Source organism: Danio rerio, chromosome 9 (genome assembly GCF_052040795.2).
Source record: "Danio rerio strain M-AB ecotype USA chromosome 9, GRCz13ab, whole genome shotgun sequence".
NCBI classification, from domain to species: domain Eukaryota; kingdom Metazoa; phylum Chordata; class Actinopteri; order Cypriniformes; family Danionidae; genus Danio; species Danio rerio.
The window spans coordinates 11,350,731-11,378,697 of record NC_141029.1 but is presented as its reverse complement, the minus strand read 5'-3'; the positions used below and the strand labels follow the sequence as shown (position 1 = coordinate 11,378,697).

Sequence of the window (27,967 nt, the reverse complement as noted above, 5' to 3'; positions counted from 1 at the left end):
AGCATGTTACTAGCATGATTTTAGCATAAATTAGCATGATTCTAGCATGAATTAGCATGTGACTAGCATGATTCTAGCATGAATTAGCATGTGACTAGCATGATTCTAGCATGAATTAGCATGTAACTAGCATGATTCTAGCATGAATTAGCATGTTGTTAGCATGATAGATAGATAGATAGATAGATAGATAGATAGATAGATAGATAGATAGATAGATAGATAGATAGAGGTAGATAGATAGATAGATAGATAGATAGATAGATAGATAGATAGATAGATAGGTAGAGGTAGATAGATAGATAGATAGATAGATAGATAGATAGATAGATAGATAGATAGATAGATAGATAGGTAGAGGTAGATAGATAGATAGATAGATAGATAGATAGATAGATAGATAGATAGATAGATAGATAGATAGATAGATAGATAGGTAAAGGTAGATAGATAGATAGATAGATAGATAGATAGATAGATAGATAGATAGATAGATAGATAGATAGATAGATAGATAGATAGATAGATAGATAGATGGTGTAAGAGCATGAGTCAAACAAGCCAACCCCCGCCTCTCTACGATGTTCTGATGCTGAGATATAGCTGGTGCCATATCGTTGCTAGGTTAGTCTGTTTTGTTGCTATGGAGTTGATTGACAGCTTAGACTGATGATGTATCAAAGCTTCTTGCCAGTATGAACAGTTAAACACAACCCCCATGTCTCTATCACACTGCAGCATGACAATATCAGTCTGAACCTCTTTAATTGCAGTCTATGGGACAGTTGCTAGGGTGCAGTATCTGGTTGTTAGGGCGTGGCTAGAAAGTTAAAAGGCCATCGGCGATTGGCTGCTGGCTAGACTGAGTTAAATGAGCTCAGCCATTAGTCTGTAGGACAGTCAGATGCAAAGTTATGAGCTCACAAAGTTTGATCCAATGTAAAGTCAATGAGAGTCTTTTGCAATGGAAGTCTATGGGACGGTTTCTAGGGTCCAAAAGTGGTTGCTAGGGCGTGGCCAGAAAGTTTAAAGGTGATCAGTCATTGGCAGTTTGATAGTCTGAGTTAAATGAGCCCAGTTAGAAGTCTGTGTGACATTCTGATGCGGAGTTATGAGGTCACAAAGTTTGATCCAATGTTACGTCTATGGGATTTTTCCGACGGTCCCGGGACGTTTTTCGGAAAGCCGAAAGTCGGATCAGTCGGAAAAGATATAGCAACTCGAGTCAGAATAGTTCGGAGGTCTGACCCGAGTTTGATGGTCATAGCTTGAATGGCCTAGGACGAGATAGAGTTTAATTTTTAGTCTCAGAAGAAGAATAATAATATTAACTAGATTCTTAAAGTTTGAGAACAAACTTTGAGGCTGGCTTGTGAAAGCCTGACGGTAATAGTTTATTTAGTTTAAACAGTTTTTAAAACTATGAAAAGATAGATAGATAGATAGATAGATAGATAGATAGATTAGCATGTTATTAGCATGGTTCTAGCATGAATTAGCATGTTACTAGCATGATTTTAGCGTAAATTAGCATGTTACTAGCATGATTTTAGCATGAATTAGCATGATTCTAGCATGAATTAGCATGTTGTTAGCATGATTCTAGCATGAATTAGCATGTTGTTAGCACGATTCTAGCATTAATTAGCATGTTACTAGCATGATTCTAGCATGAATTAACATGTTGTTAGCATGATTCTAGCATGAATTAGCATGCTACTAGCATGATTCTAGCATGAATTAGCATCTTGTTAGCATGATTCTAGCATGAATTAGCAAGTTGTTAGAATGATTCTAGCATGAATTAGCATGTTACTAGCATGATTTTAGCATGAATTAGCATGTTACTAGTATGATTCTAGCATAAATTAGCATGTTACTAGCATCATTCTAGCATGAATTAGCATGTTACTAGCATGATTCTAGCATGAATTAGCATGTTGTTAGCATGATTCTAGCATGAATTAGCATGTTACTAGCATGATTCTAGCACGAATTAGCATGTTGTTAGCATGATTCTAGCATGAATTAGCATGTTACTAGCATGATTTTAGCATGAATTAGCATGTTACTAGCATGATTCTAGCATAAATTAGCATGTTGTTAGCATGATTCTAGCATGAATTAGCATGCTACTAGCATGATTCTAGCATGAATTAGCATGTTGTTAGCATGATTCTAGCATGAATTAGCATGTTACTAGCATGATTCTAGCATGAATTAGCATGTTACTAGCATTATTCTAGCATGAATTAGCATGTTACTAGCATGATTCTAGCATGAATTAGCATGTTGTTAGCATAATTCTAGCATGAATTAGCATGTTACTAGCATGATTCTAGCATGAATTAGCATGTTGTTAGCATGATTCTAGCATGAATTAGCATGTTACTAGCATGATTTTAGCATGAATTAGCATGTTAATAGCATGATTCTAGCATAAATTAGCATGTTGTTAGCATGATTCTAGCATGAATTAGCATGCTACTAGCATGATTCTAGCATGAATTAGCATGTTACTAGCATGATTCTAGCATGAATTAGCATGTTACTAGCATGATTTTAGCATGAATTAGCATGTTACTAGCATGATTCTAGCATAAATTAGCATGTTACTAGTACTATTCTAGCATGAATTAGCATGTTACTAGCATGATTCTAGCATGAATTAGCATGTTACTAGCATGATTCTAGCATGAATTAGCATGTTGTTAGCATGATTCTAGCATGAATTAGCATGTTACTAGCATGATTCTAGCATGAATTAGCATGTTGTTAGCATGATTCTAACATCAATTTGAATGTTACTAGCATGATTCTAGCATGAATTAGCATGTGAATAGCATGATACTAGCATGAATTAGCATGTTGTTAGCATGATTCTAGTATAAATTAGCATGTAACTAGCATGTTTCTAGCATGAATTAGCATATTGTTAGCATGATAGATAGATAGATAGATAGATAGATAGATAGATAGATAGATAGATAGATAGATAGATAGATAGATAGATAGATAGATAGAAAGATGTAGATAGATAGATAGATAGATAGATAGATAGATAGATAGATAGATAGATAGATAGATAGATAGATAGATAGATAGATAGATAGATAGATAGAAAGATGTAGATAGATAGATAGATAGATAGATAGATAGATAGATAGATAGATAGATAGATAGATAGATGGTGTATGAGCATGAGTCAAACAAGCCAACCCCCGCCTCTCTACGATGTTCTGATGCTGAGATATAGCTGGTGTCATATCGTTGCTAGGTTAGTCTGTTTTGTTGCTATGGAGTTGATTGACAGCTAAGACTGATGATGTATACAAGCTTCTTGCCCGTATGAACAGTTAAAAACAACCCCCATGTCTCTATCACACTGCAGCATGACAATATCAGTCTGAACCTCTTTAATGGCAGTCTATGGGACAGTTGCTAGGGTGCAGTATCTGGTTGTTAGGGTGTGGCTAGAAAGTTAAAAGGCCATCAGTGATTGGCTGCTGGCTAGACTGAGTTAAATGAGCTCAGCCATTAGTCTGTAGGACAGTTTGATGCAGAGTTATGAGCTCACAAAGTTTGATCCAATGTAAAGTCAATGAGAGTCTTTTGCAATGGAAGTCTATGGGACGGTTTCTAGGGTCCAAAAGTGGTTGCTAGGGCGTGGCCAGAAAGTTTAAAGGTGATCAGTCATTGGCAGATTGATGGTCTGAATTAAATGAGCCTAGTTAGAAGTCTGTGTGACATTCTGACGCGGAGTTATGAGGTCGCAAAGTTTGATCCAATGTTACGTCTATGGGATTTTTCCGACGGTCCCGGGACGTTTTTCGGAAAACCGAAAGTCGGATCAGTCGGAAAAGATATAGCAACTCGAGTCAGAATAGTTCGGAGGTCTGACCCAAGTTTGATGGTCATAGCTTGAAAGGCCTAGGACGAGATAGAGTTTAATTTTTAGTCTCAGAAGAAGAATAATAATATAGAATAATAATAATAAGTTTAATAGGATAACAGTAGTCTGGCTTGCTACACAAGCCAGCCTAACTAGATTCTTAAAGTTTGAGAACAAACTTTGAGGCTGGCTTGTGAAAGCCTGACGGTAATAGTTTATTTAGTTTAAACAGTTTTAAAAAGTATGAAAAGATAGATAGATAGATAGATAGATAGATAGATAGATAGATAGATAGATAGATAGATAGATAGATAGATAGATAGATAGATTAGCATGTTATTACCATGATTTTAATGTGAAATAGCATGTTGTTAGCATGATTCTAGCATGAATTAGCATGTTACTAGCATGATTTTAGCATGAATTAGCATGTTGTTAGCATGATTTTAGCATGAATTAGCATGTTACTAGCATGATTTTAGCAATAATTAGCATGTTGTTAGCATGATTTTAACATGAATTAGCATGTTGTTAGCATGATTTTAACATGAATTAGCATGTTGTTAGCACGATTCTAGCATAAATTAGCATGTTACTAGCATGATTCTAGCATGAATTAGCATGTTACTAGCATGATTTTAGCATGAATTAGCACAATTCTAGCATGAATTAGCATGTTGTTAGCATGATTCTAGCTTGAATTAGCATGTTGTTAGCATGATTCTAGCATGATTTAGCATGTTACTAGCAAGATTCTAGCATGAATTAGCATGCTACTAGCATGATTCTAGCATAAATTAGCATGTTGTTAGCATGCTTCTAGCATGAATTAGCATGTTACTAGCATGATTCTAGCATGAATTAGGATGTTGTTAGCATGATTCTAACATGAATTAGCATGTTACTAGCATAATTCTAGCATGAATTAGCATGTTGTTAGCATGATTCTAGCATGAATTAGCATTTCACTAGCATGATTCTAGCATAAATTAGCATGTTGTTAGCATGAATTAGCATGTTGTTAGCATGATTCTAGCATGAATTAGCATGTTACTAGCATGATTCTAGCAAGAATTAGCATGTTGTTAGCATGATTATAGCATGAGTTAGCATGTTACTAGCATAATTCTAGCATGAATTAGCATGTTGTTAGCACGATGCTAGCATGAATTAGCATGATACTAGCATGATTCTAGCATGAATTAGCATGTTACTAGCATGAATCTAGCATGAATTAGCATGTTGTTAGCATGATTCTAGCATGGATTAGCATGTTACTAGCATGATTTTAGCATAAATTAGCATGATTCTAGCATGAATTAGCATGTTGTTAGCATGATTCTAGCATGAATTAGCATGTGACTAGCATGATTCTAGCATGAATTAGCATGTGACTAGCATGATTCTAGCATGAATTAGCATGTAACTAGCATGATTCTAGCATGAATTAGCATGTTGTTAGCATGATAGATAGATAGATAGATAGATAGGTAGAGGTAGATAGATAGATAGATAGATAGATAGATAGATAGATAGATAGATAGATAGATAGATAGATAGATAGATAGAGACAGACAGACAGACAGACAGACAGACAGACAGACAGACAGACAGACAGACAGACAGACAGACAGATAGATAGATAGATAGATAGATAGATAGATAGATAGATAGGTAGAGGTAGATAGATAAAGGTAAATAGATAGATAGATAGATAGATAGATAGATAGATAGATAGATAGATAGATAGATAGGTAGAGGTAGATAGATAGATAGATAGATAGATAGATAGATAGATAGATAGATAGATAGATAGATAGATAGGTAGATAGGTAGATAGATAGATAGATAGATAGATAGATAGATAGATAGATAGATAGATAGATAGATAGATAGATAGATGGTGTAAGAGCATGAGTCAAACAAGCCAACCCCCGCCTCTCTACGATGTTCTGATGCTGAGATATAGCTGGTGCCATATCGTTGCTAGGTTAGTCTGTTTTGTTGCTATGGAGTTGATTGACAGCTTAGACTGATGATGTATCAAAGCTTCTTGCCAGTATGAACAGTTAAACACAACCCCCATGTCTCTATCACACTGCAGCATGACAATATCAGTCTGAACCTCTTTAATTGCAGTCTATGGGACAGTTGCTAGGGTGCAGTATCTGGTTGTTAGGGTGTAGCTAGAAAGTTAAAAGGCCATCGGTGATTGGCTGCTGGCTAGACTGAGTTAAATGAGCTCAGCCATTAGTCTGTAGGACAGTCTGATGCAGAGTTATGAGCTCACAAAGTTTGATCCCATGTAAAGTCAATGAGAGTCTTTTGCAATGGAAGTCTATGGGACGGTTTCTAGGGTCCAAAAGTGGTTGCTAAGGCGTGGCCAGAAAGTTTAAAGGTGATCAGTCATTGGCAGTTTGATAGTCTGAGTTAAATGAGCCCAGTTAGAAGTCTGTGTGACATTCTGATGCGGAGTTATGAGGTCACAAAGTTTGATCCAATGTTACGTCTATGGGATTTTTCCGACGGTCCCGGGACGTTTTTCGGGAAACCGAAAGTCGGATCAGTCGGAAAGGATATAGCAACTCGAGTCAGAATAGTTCGGAGGTCTGACCCAAGTTTGATGGTCATAGCTTGAATGGCCTAGGAGGAGATAGAGTTTAATTTTTAGTCTCAGAAGAAGAATAATAATATTAATAAAAATAATAATAAGTTTAATAGGATAACAGTAGTCTGGCTTGCTACACAAGCCAGCCTAATAATAATAAGTTTAATAGGATAACAGTAGTCTGGCTTGCTACACAAGCCAGCCTAATAATAAGTTTAATAGGATAACAGTAGTCTGGCTTGCTACACAAGCCAGCCTAATAATAAGTTTAATAGGATAACAGTAGTCTGGCTTGCTACACAAGCCAGCCTAATAACAATGGCATATTGCTAATCAAGTATCTTGCAAACAAATAATGGATTAGCCGCTTGTTTAATATGCTACTAACAGTTTACCCTACTATGTTAAACATAGTTTTGTTATGTTAGACATTTTAAAAAGAACATTTTTGGTCCCTGGAAATAATTCTATGAGGGGAAACAATGTAGCAAAACAACAGCAGATTGCTAAACACCTGTGGTTACTGCAAAGGAAACATCCAAGCAGCGAATCAGATTGCAGTCAGCTCTTGCCTTTTTCTGTGCCATAAGGATTTGTTAACATACCATACGGCAGGTTTTGTGGGATTGTAGTCTGCAATACACACAATTTGGAAAGCATATCTGCAAAAGCTGCCTCAGGTTTTATGAAAACACACGCTAGCGTTTTGTTGAATCCAATTTTTAAGAGAAAAAAGAAAAAACAAAACCAACCAACAAACAAACAAAACGCAACAGCAGGTACTTCTGTGATCGTCTGAAAAACCACAGCACACGCCGCACACACACAGAGAGCATCTGCAGCTCCTGACTTCATTACTATCACATGGAGTAATTTTATCATTATGGCTGTTGTCTTATGCCGACTGTGGAAGCATTCGGTAGAAACAAATGTTTAGTTATCAATGAGCAACACATTGAAGGCTATTTCCCCAGGCACAGCCTTTAAATAATGTCCTGGCTTGGAGTCAGAGCGTAGAATAATCAGACAGTCCTTAAACAGCGCTGGCAGAATGATTTATTCCCACTTTGGTGCCCAGATTAGGTTTTTAATGTATTTAACGGATTGCATCCCCGTGGTGAAAACCGAACGAGCAGAAGGGGGGCACCTCGTGCTTCTGCCGTGTGACCCTAAATTAATTTTAATATTTGACAAATCAAATACACTTAGCCGAGAGACCTGGCTCCGGGAGAGAAGATTTATGAGACATTATAAAAGGTGTGTGCAGCGAGCGTTGACTAAATACACCTCCATGCACTTCTTTGGGCGACGAGAGACCTCCAGGAGCCTGAGGTCGCTGCGTTATAAGCAGGAGGTCGAAACGTTGCTCTAGTTTAGCGCTCTAGAATACAAGAAACAGCCACATCAGTCCCTTGATATGATTACTGACGCTGCTGGCGGCACACAGCAATGAAAGAGACTGACCTTTATTGACTTTGCTGGGACACAAGTCAGCTCCCATTCGTGAAACAGATGTTAAGGATGCATAAAAAAGTAACATTTGTACTGTCAGTCTCAGATGTCATGCTCATAGAGAGTTCCTGGAATTGTTGATAAATATTGAGTACAAAGTGCATACAGGAAATTCATCGGCTCACTGGTAAACAAAGTGGTGATACGTCACAAGGTTTTATTTGTTTTCAGTTTTCTCTCTGATGTTGAAACAACAAATCACTCAGTGAAATTGTAACTATAAACATATCAATATTTCACAACTATCAAATGTTTACAAACTGTTAATTCCAAAGAGACTTCTTAAAAATGACTAAATTGTCTATAGGACTGATGTCTGTAAAAATTGATACATATATCATCCACTAACATATTAACTTTGCATCTCATTATCCAGCAAGTCATGTGAAGCGGCTTCTGGGTCCAAGCTCTATATCAAACTGTATAGGGAGACTCAACAAATGGTAAGAATAAATGTTTACAAAGCGATGTGCAGTGTTGTGCATAATAAATGTAGAAGTAATTCGTTACAGTTACTGAGAAAAATGTGTAATTAAATTAGTTACTTATGAAAATGTTAAAGATTATAAATGGGGTTACATCTAAAAATTTTCTTCAAAAAATCGGGGATATGTTGAGTAATTTTAATCTGTTGCTTTGCCCGTTTATGATATGCACAATGGCTTCTGCTAAAGCCATTTATTAAAGCGGTGCTTTTCTGCTAAAACTAAATTTTTCAGTAGTGTGGCGGTAGCATCGCTACCTTAGAAATCAAATATCTTTTCAGTAGCAAAGCTATTTTTTTAGTCAAGTAGCGCAGTAGCATACATACAAGCTACATTTACCAATCGCAGATCAATAAGTCACGGCGTCTAGCCGATGAAAATAAAACCATATGACGAGAATGACGATTTCTTCTACTTGTTTTTTAGTGGTCAACAACCCTTTTTTGTGCATTACTGCCACCTCTTGTTCTAGTCGGTGATGCCACCAACAAAGGCTATGATATTTGAAGTAAAAAAAAAAAAAAAAAAACATAATAACTACAAAATGAGCCAAGGTTTCACTACAGCAAGTGAAGACATGGAGTTTAAGTCAGAATTATTAGCCCACCTTTTAATTTTTCTTTTCTTTTTTAAATATTTCCCTAACCATGTTTAACAGAGCACAGTAATTTTCACAGTATGTCTATATTTGTTTTTTTTCTTCTGGAGAAAGTCTTATTTATTTTATTTCGGCTAGAATAAAATCAGTTTTTAATTTTTTAAATAACATTTTAGACACAAAATTATTAGCCCCTTTAAGCTTTTTTTTTTTTTTTTGATAGTCTACAGAACAAATCATTGTTATACATTAACTTGCCTAAATACGCTGAATGGATGTACAGTAAAGTGGGCATTTCATTTAGAAAGATGGGGAAAGGGGTTTTACAGGAGTTACTACAACCTAACAAACAGTTGAACCAGCGTGGTGAAGCATGTTAGCTACACCCATTACCTCAAAATCACGTAATCTGAGAATAAAATTGAAAACAAATAGGAAGTGTATTTTAGGATTTGAATTAAAGTTAAAAGGGCAAACAATTGTTTTGTCTTAAAGAGCCCATATTATGGGTTTTTAAAAATTCCCCTCCATGTAGTGTGTAACACAGCTCTAAGTGAAGTTAAGTACCCAGCTAAGGCTTAAATCTGTAAGAATACAGTGTTTAAAACGGTTGATTCATCTATAAAAGAGTCGACTCGTGCTTCAAACGAGTCGCCTTGATACCGATTCATTAGGTGTTTCGCCATGACGTACGAACGAAACCAAGTTATTCAAGTGCACACGCAAACCCGGGAGATTTCAAACCTGAGGCCCCGCCCTCTGACGCAGAAACCCAGACACACACACACACACACACAAAAACACACACACAAACATGCCGGTCGATTGAAGTCACACTGCAGATGGATATTATATTGAGTCTCTACCCAAAGATGAAACATCAGCATTATAACCAAGCAGTTGGAAACTACTGGAAACTTCTGGAAACTGCATGCTACAAAAAATACTTCATCTGCGTTTGTTAAAGGAAGGATCAGTAAAGAGTAACTTACTGATGGACCTCAGGATGGGTTTCCATTTCTCAAGTGTAAGTACGTGCGGTTAAAGTTGTTGCCTCGTTGACTATAGCTTGCAAATGTATTTGTATTTGTGATTTGTTACTTGTAACCGCGTGTACTGTATCAGGTTAACTGGCTATATTCTCTTATCGCGTGCAAAGTCACGTTAAAAACGCGACGCGTGCTGCTTTGTTTATGGAGCTCCGTGGTAGAGTAGATTTATTCCCGCGCCACAGAAATCTGGCGCGGGGACAGCCGCGGGAATAAATTTCCGAATAAATCGCGGGAGCGGTCGGTAACGGGTTTAATTTGGGACGGGAGCGGGCTGTCTAGCAATATCACGGATATTGCTATGCGAATGAGAAAGAGAGAGTCTGCTTGGTGCTTGTGTGTGTGTGTTAGTGCGCACGCGCGCGTATGAGAGAGAGCGAGCGAGCGAGAGCGAGCTTTGTGTGCTTGGTGCTGTGTGTGTGTTTATACAGACATCTTGGCTGTCTGGACTGTATAGCTGGGTGACTTTTGGTTGTGTTCTCCCCCGCTCTAGCGGGATCGGGCGCGGCGGGCAGAAAACGGAGCGGGTTCTCAGGCTAAAACCTGGCGGGTGCGGGCGGAAGCGGGAGCGTTGTCGTCCGGAGGTGTGTGTGTGTGTTTTTGTGTGTGTGTGGCAGCTAAAATCCACGCCTACACTATCGAGCGTGTATGAACTGTGATTACTTTTTATATTGCTGATTAGCTATTGGCCATTTCACTCTCTGACTGAAGGCAGTCGACCAATCGCAACAGGCTGTCATTGGTCCAATCAGCGCAGATTAGCTTTGCGCTAAGGAGGGGTTTGGGAACAAATGAATCACTGGACGATTCATACGGGAGTCGCTGGGATAATTAGGTAAAAATAAATGCAGATTATAAGACCATGAAAGTGTTTTTTGACCTTGCATGCAAATTAGACTGTTGTTGGAGACCCTGACAACTAAGATATGACTCTATTTCATGTATAATATGGGCTCTTTAATGAAATGCACAGATGAATTGTTCACCACAAAACTAGCAATGTGAGCTGACAAAATCATATAGTTAGTTTTGATTTCTTGGGGACTTCAAACAGTTTGGCTAAGTGAGAACAATATATTTCTGTGGATACTAAAGACTTTTGTCTTGCAAATCACTGAAAAATTTGAATCTATTAACCGATTCATAACACAAGAGGACAAGTAAAAGAATAATCATGATTTCATCTGCTTGTTGGAGGTTTGTGAGCAGTAAAGGCAGCTCATAAAGTTGATATATGGATAGATAGGTGACTCTTCACAAGATGATGGAGCTACATTAGAAGCCATTATTAATCAAGTAAATGACCATGTGAGAGCTGCCCTTTAAATTCCCAGCCTGTTCTATGAGAATTGATGGCTATTAATATTTAACACATACAAGTGTAGCGTCACAAATCGATGTGTTCAACCAATTACTCCACATTTACTCAACTGGTGGTCTAAGCAGCAATGCTTATGTTGCTGAAATCAAAAACAAAAAAGCAAAGGAAAGATTTATACAAACAGGTATTATTGTGTTGAGTTTTTATTTAATTTTTTTGCTTTTGCAGTGGTTGGGTCAGAAAGCCAACACCATTTCTCCTAGCTTTCATTTAGAGTTAATAGAAAGGGTATAAAGCTCATTGTCAGGATACTGGCGGCGCACAGAAACAAGCTTTAGTCCTGGAATAAGGTGTGTGCAGACAGGGCTGTTGTTAAACCGATATTTCCACTCATAAATATGCATGAAGCCGCAGTGTTCATGGAAAGCAATAAGGCGTCGTCATCACAGAGATCACCTCAGCGTCACTCTCCTCCACATTCCCTATTAATTCAGCCTGACACCCACAGCCCTTGACCCAGCCGCTGTGAAGGTGAGACGAGCGAAGAGTAAGAGCAGAGCAGCAAAAGACACAAAGTTGTATTTCTCTGTAATTCCTCTTTGAGAGAGAGAGAGAGATAATACTGGCCTTATATGGCCTCCCAAAGCTGATTGTGGGCCGAGTAAACATTTGAACACTTTTAAAAATAAAGGTTTGCAGTAAAAATAAAAATATGTCAAATTTATGGTCAAAAAACTGCCAGAATTGGTAGCTGGAATTTTCCAATAAAATACAGTAGAAACTGTACAAGAAATATCTGAAGTTTACAGTAAACTATCACATTTCATTAATTTACAGTAATATACACCAATGTTTTAAAGTACCAACATCTACAGAAGTTACCTTTGTTACACAGACAAAAGTTAATGTGCTAATAAGAAAGTCTTGCACTCAAGAGAACCAAAGCTCATCACAAACAGCTTATCCACATGCAGAGACACATATGCATATATATTATGGTAACACGGGGCAGCACGGTGGCTCAGTGGTTAGCACTGTCGTCTCACAGCAAGAAGGTTGCCATTTTTAAGTCCCAGCTTGGACAGTTGGCATTTCTGTGTGGAGTTTGCATGTTCTCCTTGTGTTGGTGTGGATTTTCTCCACAGTCCAAAGACATGCGGTAGAGGTGAATTGAATTAACTAAATTGGCCATAGTGTATGTGTGAATGAGTGCGTATGGATGTTTTCTAGTATTGGATTGCAACTGGAAGTGCATCTTCTGTGTAAAAGATATGCTAGATAAGTTGTTCATTCAATGGGGATGGATGGATGGTTGCATCCCTGCTGAATAAAACAGATTAAACCAGCATAGGCTGGTTGGCTGCTTTTAGCTGGTTGACCAGCCTGGTTTTAGAGGGGCTTTGGCCATTTCAAGGCTGGTTTCTAGCTATTTCCAGCCTGGTCTTAGCTGGTCAGCTTGACCAGCCTAACCAGGCTGGGAGCCCAGCCAAAACCAGCTGTGTCCAGCTTAAACCAGGCTGGTCAAGCTGGTTTTAGTTGGTTTATAGCTGGTCATCAGACCAGGCCGGAAATGGCTAGAAACCAGTCTGGATATGGCCAAAAACCCTCTAAAACCAGGGTGGTCAACAAGCTAAAAACAGACAATCAGCTTAGGCTGGTTTAAGCTGGATTTTTCAGCAGGGATGAAACTAAATTAATGTAATAAACATGATTTATCAACAACAGATGTATAACATGAAACTCTAACATACTGTTTAGGATTCTGCCACTCTGGTCTTGTTAATTCTTGCTTTAGTGGTCCAGTCCAGACACTAGTCCTGTCATGTATTGTGTGTTGTGATCGGCTGTGTGAGAGAGAGTGCCGAGTGCCGTCATGGCTTGTGTTGTGTGTTATGTGCCTTTCTGTGTATTGTCTAGTCCCGCCCTCCTTGTTAACCCATTATTAGTTTATTATGTTCACCTGTTTGTGTGCTAATTATTCCTGCCTATATTCTCCTCATGTCTACTCTCCTGTGCCAGTTCGTCGTCTATACTTCCCTGTGTTCCTGCTCCAGTCCTGTCTTGCCAGCCCAGCCAAGTTTGTATATCCATATGTGTTATGTTTTTCCCCCTCGTGATGGTTTTTGTTGTCTTTTTGTTTTGTTTTTATTTAAAATAAGCCATCTTATGTTGCATTTGATTTCTCACTCCAGTACAGTACACCAGTGATTAGAGAAAACTAAAAAGAACAATAGTAATGTCAATGTTTATGGTTATTCACTGTACAAATTAAAGAAACTTACTGTTAACTAAGTTATTAAAGCATTTTTACTGTTGAAATCATTTACTTTTTTTGTTTTTATTGTTTATGGAAGAAACTTCCAAGGAGCATTTTTGATTTGTCAGAATGTTTTTAAAAGTGAGAAAAGGCCCTTAAAATTATGCAAAAGTGTACTTCACGAAAAAAAATAAGGTTCTTTTAAAAATGTCAATAAAAAAGATTCTTTGTGTAGACTATAATGGTTCTTCTGTGCCACTGTGACAAAAAATAAAAATGGAAGCTTTCATTTATTGAAGAGTGCAATTTGGTTTGCTTGGCTTCAATTTGTCTGGACAAAATAAGAAAATAATCTACAAGAAAACCCTATGACATGTTTATCTATGAAACTTAACAGAACAAACAAAACCATTCTGTGTGCTTGTGCTGCATAAGTGATGGCATTTTAATGAGCTGAGATTGTGTCTCGTGTTCCAAAGGCTATGTCATTTATTAAAATAATGTATTGCTAAGGCCAGTTGGCATGTATGTTTTCACCGTGTTCCTCCAGGTGCTTTGGTTTTCCCCACAGTTCAAAGACATGCACTATAGGTGAACGGGAAAAACGAATTAATTATTTATTTGGCAGTAGTGTATGAGTGGGCGTGTGAATGAGAGTGTATGAGTTTTTCCCAGTACTAAATTGCTGTTGGAAGGGCATCCACTGTGTAAAACATATGCCGGAATAGTTGGCGGTTCATTCTGCTGTGACCACCCCTGATAAACAAGTCCAGATATTTAGCATGCCAAGTATCTCATTTGCAATTCTCTCAAGCCCCGTTTAGATTGATAAGTTTTAGTTTTAAAATGCATAAGTTTTGCTATGGTTATGCCATCCGTTTACACTTAAATGGTATTTAAGTGTTACAATAGGGGATTTTATTTTACAATGTAAACTGAATCAAACTGAAATCTGTGACCACAGAAGCATGATACAAACTGAACCAACAATTTCTTTGAGTCCTTTCAAAACAATCAAATAAGCATGCAAATACTTAAAAGGACTATCATTGAAAATAGTACAGTAATGTTAAATGATAGTAAATAATACAGTGTTTTTCAATTTTATTTATAAAGTTAAGTATTTGAATTAAAGTATTGTTATTATAGTGCATACACAGCATCTATAGTAATATAAACAAGCTAGCCAACATATGTATACCACAGTTTAAAGAACTACTAAAGTAGACTATGATTCAGTCTAACTCAGTTTGTAGATATTATCCAGGAAATCCCCAATGATATTGATGTAGATTCTTTTCCTGTTCCACACTAGAGGAAAGTTCACATGTGCACTTACAGATAGTCTCAATAATAACACTGAAAATCATTAACAGATTAACTTCAAATAAATGCCTTGATAAGTACACCCGAATCAACACTAATGACTCTGTCCAAACAGGAGATAAAGGCTTATGGATAATTACTCGGCATTGGGAAAGTCTTTAAGTGGGATGTGTAGCAATGGGAACCATCATGTCTTAATGGACTATACATTCAATAATGCACTGTATAATTGATCTGAGTAACATTCTGCACGTAAAGGCAAGTGCTTTGAGTGTTTCTGAGCCCTAAAATATTACCTCAAGACAGTTTTCATAAATTGGTATAACATTACTAACAAATTAGTTATTAACCAAATAAAGGGATCCATTCTTTTAGATACTGTTAAAATATGTATCACGTTCCGCTTATTATTATCACAAAGTTTGCCACATTAAATAGGAGAACATGATCATTCATTCATTCATTCATTCATTCATTCATTCATTCATTCATTCATAACTTCAAAAAGCTATAGATTTTTATTGCAATTATTTAATCAATAATATTTAACAAATTACTTATAATTACTTGTCACAATCTTCAGCGATCTATTCCTTGCGAATCGCTGGAGAACTACACACACTACATTGAAGAACTGCAATTCCCGGCATGCAACTTGCACACACTGGTTCCTGTTATTTGCTGATTGAACACACATACACACGCACAGACAAACACACACGCACGCACAGACACACAGACAGACAGATGCACACACACACACACACACACACACCGGGGCTGAGTCTTGTACACTGTTTGGTAAACTTTACGACGCGTTACCTCTTGCCTTGCATCCACAAAATCTTACTTACACACACATTTTTTAAGGCTATTGTGTTCTTTCTTACATATTTGATAAAAGACAAATACGTTTCTATGCTTGAACAGTAACATAAATGTTACAACCCCTTTGTTTCGCACCTCTTCACCCATGACCTCTTAACAGAAAAACATCATTAAACCTCCAGAAAATCAGTATGTGCGAAAGCCCGTAGTGTTTCGGCACAAGAACAATACTTCACACAGTATCATTACTCACTGCGAGGCTCATATTAGACATAATGAAAGCAGGCGCCGGTGAGCTGGTTAAGCCTGTGGTAATGGCAGCTGTGTAGATAAAAAGGCAGTACACTTTTTTTTTTGTTTAGCTTCCTCTTTGATAGGATTAACCTTTTCCCAGCTGTTTATGTTACAGCGACTCCTTAGTCATACACACACACACACACCCGTCCCTCTGGTCCAAACATGATAGCACTGTATTTTACAGTTTTGTTTCATACATAAATACTATGTGCATAGCATTATTATTGTATTAAACTGGGTAATTACAAATCAACAATTTAGTTTAAGTAACAATTCACATCAGTTACCACTGGCTTATTACCTGCCTATTATAAAGATATTAGCTGCTTTTTGGCACCTTATTTATTTATTTATTTATTTATTTATTTATTTATTTATTTATTATTATTATTATTATTATTAATATTATTATTATTATTATTATTATTATTATTATTATTATTGTTGTTGTTGTTGTTGTTGTTGTTGTAAAGTATTACCTTGTTTTAAGTTGCCATCTTACTATTAACAGGCAGCTAATTAGTATTTTGAGACTTGTGACTAACTTAATGATTTGTTAATAGCGTGAACATTTTGATTAAATAATTACATAAATAATTACATGCAAGTAACACCAAACCTTCAGTAACCCACATTAAAAACTATAACCAAAGTATATGTAACTAATTTATATTAGTGGAATGGATAGTTACACTGCAACAAAAACACCTTAAAATAAACTGTTACCCCTCGTACAAGTACAGTGTACAGTAAGTACAGTAAGTGTTATTGGTCGACTGTCTGTAACCATATGGTGTTTTTGAAGAGTTAATGTGCAAAAACAGATTTTTAGTACACTTCATTTTTCACACACGCACACTAACTTTATAGAACTGACTAAAACTGGAGCTTCTGAGTAGTTTTCAAAAATAATGTTTTACATTGAAGAGTAAAAAATAAAGTGCAAAAAATAATAATAATAAACTGTTTAAAAAAAAAAATAATAATAATAAATAAAAACAAATGGTGGTTATTGTTTTGCTAATTAAAGGGTTAGTTCAACCAAAACTGAAAATTCTGTCATCATTTTCTCTCCGCTTACTTGTTCCAAACTTGTTTACCTTTATTTCTTCTAGTAAACACCAAAGGACGTCTTTTGAAGAAACCTGTAACCATTGAGTATCATAGTATTTTTTTTTCTACTAAGGAAGTCAGTGGCCACTGGTTGTCAGATTTCTTTATAATATATTGTTCTGCAAAATAAAGAAACTTATAAAGGTTTTGAACCACTTGAGGGTGTGTAAATACTACTCATCATTTAAAGCTGCACTCTGCAACTGTTGTTGTTGTTGTTGTTAAAAATGACCCAAAATAATTTTGAGCAAGTTCATAACCACCCAGTGTTCAAATTTCCTCATCTTGGCCCAATTCACAAGAGCAATCTTGAAATGTTGTTTTCTAATTGGAGTGGAACATGTAGGTTATTTAGGTTATTGCAGGAAATATGAGCTTGCAGTTGTTTGTCTTTGCATCATTGCATCAAATCTGTACAGTATACACACAGGAGGACTTTTATCTAATAAAAATGTTTGTCTATAAATCTTGCCTCAGTTCTGTTTCTGTACCATTCTTTACCTTTAAACTGATGGAATTCTCTCCCACGACTATGTTAAACAAAGGAAGTGAAGTCATTTTCTCAGACAGATAAAATCAGAAGCATTGGAAGGTGCTGTGTTTTCTCGGAATGAGAAAATATCTTTGATCTAAAACGTTTTTTTAAACAGTTATTTCGTAAAATGTCAAAATTGTTACCACGAAATCAAAAAGAACACAGGATTTATCATTAATCACAAAGTGGGCTGTTTAATAGTCTTTTAATTGTGTTTTCATTAGTGTCAAGAAAACTTAACACCCATAGCGAGCAGAGATTTGTCTAAAAACAAAGACTTAAAATGGCCAATTTTTTATCATTAAACTGCATGATCAACTGCTACCAACACAGAATAGCAGTGCTAACACTGTGCCAGAATTGATTATAATAGAGTTGACATATATAAATAAATAAATACTAGGTTATAGAGTATACTAGAGTTACATAGGATTTATACTATGGCAGTGGTTCTCAAACTTTTTTTATCAAGTACCACCTCAGAAAAAAATGTCTTTCCAAGTACCACCATAATGACCAGTATTAAAATATGCAGCGTAGCAGGCCCAGTAAAGCAGCAACAGCTCTGCACAGTTTAAAAACGTGGCAGATTAAGGCAAGGCAAGGCAAGGCAAGGCAAGTTTATTTATATAGCACATTTCATACACAATGGCAATTCAAAGTGCTTTACATAAACAAGAATAAAAGAAACAAGTAAAATAAAAATAAAAACAAATAATAAAAATGCGTAAAAACAAAACAAAACAAAACATAAAAACAGGTAAAATGTGATATGAAAGAATGAAGAAGAAGAGAAAAACATGATAGTGCAATCTGTCGGACGCAGCACAGTGCTCATTCAGTAAAGGCACAGCTAAACAGATGTGTTTTCAGTCTTGATTTGAATGTGCCTAATGTTGGAGCACATCTATTAACTACTATTATAAAGAATTTGTATTATTATCAGCCACTTTAAACATTATAAATAGTTTGAACATTAAATGTACTGTGCTTATTTGTAAAAAGACAAACAAATGAAAATAAAATGTTATTGATTAAATTAAAATGTGCTTTTATAAGTTCATTAAAAATGGTAAAAGTAAAAAAAAACATTGCTGTAAAATATCTCATAGGCTATATGTCATCATATTCATATATGTACCATTTTTGATACATTCTGAAAAAAAATGTTGCAAGTACACAAGACATATTGGATTCCTTTGTGTACCAGGAAGCGCGCGTACCACTAGTGGTACACGTACTACAGTTTGAGAACCACTGTACAAGGGTGTACTAGGTTACTGGGGTTTATACTAGGGTATAAATACAGTTATAGGTGCACCAATTAAAAGAAATTATTACATTTAATTGGTATTAATAAATGTATCAATCATTAATAGCACAGTGTGTTGTAATGTTTAGTGTTTTTTAGTGTTTTTTTTTTCACAGTTGCTCAAAAAAAAAGTGAGAAATGTTTCTAACTTCTCTATAGATTATATTCTGGTGAATATTCTTTTTCTGCATTAAACTTTCAAGGCGTACTGTAGAATCAGCAGTGCAGTAACAGACAGCCGCACAAACTCTTCAAAACATTAGATTCATCCAATGCACAACCCACATAAAGATGATCATTCTGCAAATAACTGCAATTGCAGGTTTCAGACAGAGATGGAGCAAAAGAGACTAAGCTCACGGAGTTCAGTTTTAGAGAGTATTTACATGCTTTTACTGCATTATAAGAGCTGCTACTAGTGAGCGACAGGGCCCGGTGGAGTGTATCTGGAGTGTGTGAGAGCTATTGTCAGGTTCAGGCTGTTATCCACTATTCAGATCTTACAATAAATGCACCTCTGCTGCCTTTTTAAATCTTAGAAATGTTCCTGTTGCAGTTTTAAATGGATCATGTCCTGAAAAACATGTTTTTCTTTTAAAAGGTGAGAATTTGATGCACTTTGCAGATCTGCTCCACTATTCACATCAAAGTGTCCAGTGTTCAGTTCGGTCGTTTATGGAAAAATAAATTATTTATCAAAATTCAGAAGTCAAAATGTGATGTACAATTTGCACAGGAGTAATTATTTAATTTTTCTTTGTGGGAATACATTATCTATTATAAATAATTTTGGCCCTGATTCATTAATTGTATGCATTATTTACAAACATTTCTGGTATCCCTGAAACAATGCAGTTCAAAATTTAAAATACATCTAAAACACAATAAAAAAAAAAAAAAAATAGAGTTGAAATTAAATTTGAATGTGTGTGTACTAGTTTGTAGCATTATTATTATAGTTTTTATTAAAAAAAAGAAAACTATTGAACTAAAATTATTATGTTACTTGAAATAAAATATGTCAATTTAAATAAAATGCATTAAAAATGTGGTGTGTTTGAAGAGTCTATTTGTAAAAACAGATTTCTAGTAATTTTTAACTGCAAAAAAAAAAAAAAAGTCTCCTTCTAAAAATATATCCCATATATATTTCTGGAGAGCACCAAATACAGCCCAGGAGGTAAGTTTTTTCGCTGTGCACCTTTTTTGGGATCTCAAATTCCTTTAGCAAGTGCCATTCGCGCCTGCTGTTCTTGATTAAATATACCAGAGGCTGCTGTTGACTGACTGACTGACTGACCAATTGACTGACCCACCCACCCACTTTCCTAAACCCAACCGACAGTGATTTTCAAAAGCAATCCAGAAAAAAAAACACTCGCGGCGGCCTGATTTTTACCACGTTTTCAGTTTTTACCACATTCTTACCCTGTTATTTACTTTTTTTTTTCTTTAGTTTTGGTCTTACCTGCTTTCTGGGACCACTCTTTGCTGGACTTGAACCCTGTCACTGCGGTCAACTCCGCTACATATCACAAGTCCGCTGACATGTACGTGGTGAGCCACTAGACAAGCTGTCTACAAGGAGGAAAATACACAAAATACATCTAAAACACATTTTTTTAAACAATAAAATTTATTTGAATGTATGTGTACTTGTTTGTAGCATTATTATTATAGTTTTTACTTAATAAAAAACTAAAACCATTGGACTAAAACCATTATGTTTGTTGAAATAAAATAAGTCAATTTAAATAAAACACATTTAAGTGTGAACTTTTTTCAGCATCAACTTGTGTTATAAGTAATTTCTTATGGGCCATTTTCATGGAGTGGTCCAGTATAAGTCACCTTTATTAGGCTTGTGTTTGCACTGCTAAAAGGATACCAATAGAACCAATAAAACAAAGTTTCAGTCAACGTCATTCTCACTCAATGAAATGTCAACGTAAAACTGTACATGTCATACACATATCATATGAGAAGCACTTCTCACAAAAAAAATAAATAAATAAATGCTTCATACACATATATACTAATGAATAAATGATCATTACTAACATTTCTATGAACATGATTTGATTATAACTGCAGATAAATAAGCATACTTTAACGTCACAAATTATTTAAAATAAAGAAATAAATAAATGCAGCATACAGTAACACATACTAAACCTTACAGGCTCAGATACATACAACATAAATTTAATAAATTTATGAATACAAAATTAATAAATACAACACTACATACAACATAAATTTAGGTTCAAAACGAAAGTAATTCCTGGAATCATTTGCTCCTTCGTTTTTTTTTTTTCTTTTTTTTTTTTCTTTATCGTGCTTCACTCTCGAGTTTGGATCAGATGTCAGAAGCACTTCGGTAAAGTGAAACAACTCACGCTTTAGACAGACTTGTGAAGAATTACAGGGCACAGGGTAGATTCTGTTTGTTTTTTTTGTGGCTTTGTGGCTGTTCATCAAGATGACAAAAAGGTTACTTTGTGTCAACCATTGCTCATTATTATTTGTATATATTATTACGGTGTAATGTCTCGGCTGTATATTTAAATATGGCGCTTGCTTTGTTTTCCTTCTCCTTGCTTGTGCAGGAGCTAGTGACGTATCTCTGTAAACCAATAGCATTCAGCTGCGTGTCTAGCTCCACTTTTTGGTACCCTTTTGTTGTGCTACAAACCTTTTCAAAACGGTACCCAAAAAGTGGTATGGTACGGTTCGCATTTTGGTACCTCTTACGTACCTTTTCGAAACGGTACCCAAAATGTGGCATAGTACGGTTCCCTTTTTATAACCGTACCGTACCACTCAGGGTAAACAGGTCAATATATTATGTCTAATTTGCATAGGCTAACGTACATTAAAAAGTTATCTTACAATTTAACTCGTTTTTTAATTATCAAATGCAAAAATATAGTTTAAACTGACTATTGTAAAACAGGACTCCTGTAAAATAAAATAAAATAAAATAAAATAAAATAAAATAAAATAAAATAAAATAAAATAAAGTTAAATTAAATTAAATTAAATTAAATTAAATTAAATTAAATTAAATTAAATTAAATTAAATTAAATTAAAACACTGACTTTGAAAAAAAAAAAAAAAAAAAAAACATCAATACACAACCCTAACTTCATTTGCAAATAAAGATCCTACACAAAGCAAGAAATGCCTTAATTGTCTGAACATTAAGTGAAGGCCTCAGGTCTATAGCATATAGATTCTCCTGCAACCTGCCCCATTAACTCTGATTTATAGTATCATCACCCTAATAGCTTCAGAGGCTCCGCTCCACTCATTCTTATGCAGGTTGCGTCATGTGTCCTGTTTTCTCTGACTGTCTTCCCGCTGCGTTTCAATGTGCTTTACAAGCTCAGAGCCAACAGTATCAGGTAAACACACAGGCCTCTACTTCAGCATCAATCTCTCTCTCTCTCTTTCTCTCCCCAAACCTCTCAAGTCCTGCTCGCTCTCATCTTCATACAAGAGCATTTGATCTGAACACTGTTTGGAAGCCAAAAATGTATCACACTACTAAAATAACAATAACAATAGTTTTGCTTCCCATTGTGGAGTATATAAATGCTGTAACACTTTTAGAGACACTGTAACTCTATGAAGCAATAATAAAGCTCTCTCTTTCTCTCTGAATGTATGCAGCATTTAGAAGCTCAATGAAATTGCAAGATGCTCATACTGTATATTATGCATATGCATTCGGTAGTCAGCAAAAATGGCATTTTATTGTCACGTATACCTCCACTCAGTCACATGTAGAGCTCCATATAGCATCTAATATGTCTAATCTGTCTTTCCCTTCTGCCATTATCTGGTGTAATCAGCGTTTCACAGTTGATGCTGTGGCCTCCACATGCATACTTAAGTCAATGTAAATGTTAAAGCACAGCTATATGTGTGATAGAACTCTCTATACAATGTTCTTGCACTGGAACAGTTATTATACTATATCTATATGTTATATTATCTGTGTTCTTAGGGAGTATTCACATAGACAGAGTTGGTTATGTCTTAAGTGAACTTATTTTGTTACTGATTGTTCACTTGTTTTCAACAATGTGTAAACTGCATACAATTTAGGGCGGTAGTTATTTTTTTATTGGGTGGCACAGTGGCTCAGTGATCAGCATTGCTGCCTCACAGCTGGTTTGAGTCCCGGCTGGGTCAGTTGGTGTTTCTGTGTGGAGTTTGCATATTCTCTCAGTGTTCATGTGGGTTTCTGGCATGTGTATGGGTTTCCCCACACAGTCCAAAGGCAAGTGAATTGGGTAAACAAAATTGGCCATAGTTTGCAAGTGTGTGTGTGAGAATGTAAGAGTGTATGGGTGTTTCCTAGTACTGGGTTGCAGCTGGAAGGACATCCGCTGTGTAAAACATGCTGGAATAGTTGGTGGTTCATCCCACTGTGGCAGCCCCTGATAATTAGGGACTAAGCCGAAGAAAAGTTAATGAACAAGTTTTTTTTTTTTTTTTTTTTTTTAAATATGAAAAAATTTAATTGTAAATTGCAAAATATCACCTATTTATTTAGTGAAGTCATCATTTTAGGGGTAATTTTAGTTGCTCATAAGAATACACTTCATTAAATTGGTAAAAAATAATAAGACAGCAACTTTTCTTTCATTAATTTGTTCCTATATATTTATTAATTCACAGACTCTTTGTTCATCTTCAACTGGTTCAGACCAGAGCAATCAATCAGTGGGGCATTAAAAAAAAAAAAAAACACCTAACTTGAATCAAATGTTTGAAATAAACCCTTCAGTGCACTTAAAAATGATTTTTTGCTGTTTGTTAAAATTACTTATTTAGCTGAAACAACACAAATCTTGACAGGTTTTTGGAGACAACTTAATTGTTTTATGTTTAACCCACTTAAATTTATAAAAACTAATAAGCTGACTTAATTTCTTCATGTTGTCACAACACAAATTGATCGTGTAGAACCCAGTATGTTTACAGTATGATATGATTCCGTACACTGTTAAAAAATACAGGGTTCCACACATTTCATTTATATTGTCACAACACAAATCGAGGATGCTTTCACTCTTGGTTTAATTCCCTGGACCAAACTCAGGTTCGATTATCCCCTCTTGCTATCTTCTCTTATCACACTTTTTTTTTTCCTTTTTTCCTTTCCTTCCCTCCTTTTTTTTTTCTTTACTTTCGCCCATTGGTGAAGTTTTTTTTTTTTTCCTCGCCATTGTTGCCACTGGCTTGCATAGTTCTGGACTTGTAGAGCTGCACATGGATGCAGCACTCTTCAGTGGATTCCCATCAGTGAATATTAAAACACACTGAACTGAACTGAGCTAATCTAAACCGAACTGAACTTAAACTCTGAAAACTGAACTACACTGTTTTAATTCACTATAATCTTCTATGTGAAGCTGCATTGACACAATCTACATTGTAAAAGCACTATTCAAATAAAGATGAATTTAATTGAACTCCAAACGCTTGCGTCATCAAACTGTTGTGTACAGCTTTTGCTAGGTGGCAAACACAAAAGCAAAAGTGGAAAAATGGAGACGCCCACATATCATGGTCATTCTGATTTTACTGAATCTTTTGCTTTTGTTACAAAAATCTAAATAAAGAGAGCCACTTGTATCTATCTTCGAGTTAGCAGACCCCAGACCACCTCTTTCAGGCAGACTTAAGTACGGTTCGTGGGTGCGCATTTAGAAGACACATTCACACTAGCTAAACGTACCATAGTCTGATGTCAAACGAACCCGGGTGTGGACCAAAAGTGGTAGTGTAAAACACCCTAAATTAACCTGATTGTTTCTACAAATTTAAGTGAAGTGAACATGAACCCCCCCCCCCCCCCCCCCCCATCCCAATAAAAAAATAAATTAAAAATTAAAAACACATTTAAAATATGTACTTTGCAAAAAGTATTTTTTTTGTGTAGTTGTGTGTTTAGTAGTCAACATGAATACATTACCCTGATTTAGGAAAGGAAAGTAGGGGGATTGGTCAGTCAGCTCAATGAGTCGACAACAGCCTCTGGTGGATTTACGCGATAACAGCAGGCGTGAACGGCACTCGCAAGAGAAATTTGAGATCTCAAAAAGCATACACAGCGGCCACTGGTGATTTACTTAAACAAAAACTGCAAAAATATCTAGCTCCTGAGACATATTTGGCGCTCTCCAGAAATGTATATAGGGAAAAGTATATACTGTACATAATCAGAATGAGCCTGGGTTGAATGAATCTATAGGGATTTTCTTGGTTTCCTCTATGTGGGTATTTAGAATTTCCATGTGAGAGTGCCCTCTGGCCTTTAGATGAGATTCACTACCGATCACTGTGCTTTCCTGACATACTGTTTGCCTTTCCATTTCAATTTATTGTCCAGACACCCTAGCTCCAGCACATTTTTAAAACAACTTTGTTGCTTCAGGCTAAGTTCCACAGATCTTCAGACAGCATCTAATTGGCAATGATATATCCTTTTGATGCATCACTAATGACTGCTAATGGGAGAACATGAACTTCAACGTGATATCGTTTAATAAAAGTGGTAAAAAAAGACAACATGCAACCAAAAGAAACCCTAAGTAACCCTAAGTAACTCTGTGAACGCAACTACAGATTAACCACTTTAAATGAATAGCTAGTATCTTGGGAAGCTACAGCATAATTTCCAGGCAGCTTCCCCAATACAGATTCTGAGGCACGTGCTGAAATGTATCCCCTCTGGTCTCTTAATCAAGCACTAGAGAGACACAGAGAGAGCAAGAAAAGACCCCCTGCACTGCAGAGCTCATTTGGACGGGGTAATTAATTACATTACTGGCTGCATTCTAATTGGTGAAGGAGAAGGAGGTTGTGGTTCCTCCACAGCAGAGAGAGGGACGATGAACAGGCAGGTGAACGGCGTTCAAGGAAATCTAATAAGCCACTGTTGATGCACGAAGGTCTAAGCAAAATAAGGTGAAGGCGCTGCCTCATCAGCCACTTTCTCTCGCTGCTTTGCATTTCAAATCTAATCAAAGAGCGTCTCTGGCTTTGATTGGCAGCTCAGACAGGTATACAGGCAGGCGTATGTGTGAAAACTCAATGTCTGAAGAGTGAATTATAAGCCTGCGACTCATTCATTCTGATTGTAGAGATCTATTACGTTGCACTTACTGTAAAAACTGTTTTGTTTCAACACAATTTGGCTAATTCAAGTTTTCAGCTTTTACCAGCACAACGTTCGGAAGATCTGAGCTTGCTGAATGTCATATTCAAGGGGGGAAAAAAATGATATCTCTTTTTATAAACACGACCACATGTGAAGCTATGTGCGCTGTGTTTTCTTGCACGCAAAAAGATTGCATATAAAAGCCATGCGCTGAAAAGAGGAGTGTAATTTCTATGCCACTGCACTTCCCCGCAACCCAGAGGTGCACTTATCCCTGAAAAAACCCTCATGCAATTTTATCATCAAACACACACCTGTGAAAGCCTAGCGAGAATGAGGGCTGAAAGGAAAACCGTTTTTCATGTTCATGTACAAACAAATACAAAATCTAAAGCAAAGCAACGGAAATGGCCGACTTAAGGAATTCACAACATGTTGTCAAAATTGACTGATACATAATGGAAATGTAGTTCGTGTTGTGCTTATGAAAGCATGGAAAGAGCTGGAAACAATCCGCAGGGTCTGACTCTCTATCAGTGCCTATACTGAATCCGTCGACAGCACATCTGCCGTCTCTTTTTTTATCTCTGACATCTCAGCGCTGACCCAAACTGCTGGCGTTATGTTAAATTTGCCAGCAATTTTCCCATATTTGCTTTATTTTTCGCTGCGTAACCCTTTAAATCTGCATAGCCAAGTCATCTGCTGATGTGCGCAACTAAAATCTGCGTCTGCACATTATCAAAGATGACCTTGTCACCAACAGGCAGGATGATGTGAGGAAGAAAGTACCTGTAAAAGTCAAGCAGCCTGAAAATAACACGTCGAGCAAGCGAAAATGTTACACTACATCTAAAAAAAAATGCTTTTCTCATAGGAAAAATTAAAAAAAAAAAAAAAAAAAAAAACGTGACGTGCATAAACATGAGCATCTTACTAAAGCAGAAGCCAAAGATATCATCAGTGCATCTTAGACAGCATGAGTCAGACAACATCGTAAATCACAGTTAACAAAGTGCTGAACAAGCATGACATGGATGACCTAAAGCACATCAATTATGCAATTTTGGTTATTACCTTTTGTTTAGCATGTAATATAACTGTTTATTGGAAAAACTGTTCAAGACAAATTAAATTAAACCAAGTATGGACCAAAACTACTACTAAGAACCAGACCATATCTCCTTTGAAAGATCCACTTTTTCAATGCCTTAAATAAATAATAATTAATGTTTGCTTTAGTTTTGGTTTTCAAATTTATGCAAATACTGCTATGTTTAAATTGTGTTTAATATTGTCTAAATTGTAAGAAACTATTAGATACATGCTTCTTATTGATTGAATATTTATAAAAAATCAAAGTTTCACCGACTCGGTCCCAGTCATTCCCCTCGCTGGCCAGCAGAGGCCACCATCTCCGGACTTCTAAGCATTACATCATCCTTTCACCCTGATCATGCTCAGCTGAACTCTATCCCGCTAATGACCCACGTACCCTTTATAAGCCAGCACCAAACGCTCATTCATTGCGAAGTCTTGTTTAGCCCCGGCCAGCATTTCTGAGCGTTATTCCTGCCTGATTCTCTGTGTATTACTCCAGCCTGTTTATTGACCCTGCTTCGCCTTCTGCCTGCCCATGACCCTCGCTTTGTATAC

At 36.3% G+C, this 27,967-nt stretch overlaps 1 long non-coding RNA gene across 1 annotated transcript; it reads right to left on the bottom strand.

Moving 5' to 3' along the window:
• Nucleotides 1–11,636: 11,636 nt before the first annotated feature.
• Nucleotides 11,637–13,310, bottom strand: si:dkey-22p6.2. The gene is given in 2 exon segments (NR_138562.2): nucleotides 11,637–11,988; nucleotides 13,217–13,310. It is a non-coding gene; the product is annotated as a si:dkey-22p6.2 (long non-coding RNA).
• Between the last annotated feature and the right edge of the window lie 14,657 nt (nucleotides 13,311–27,967).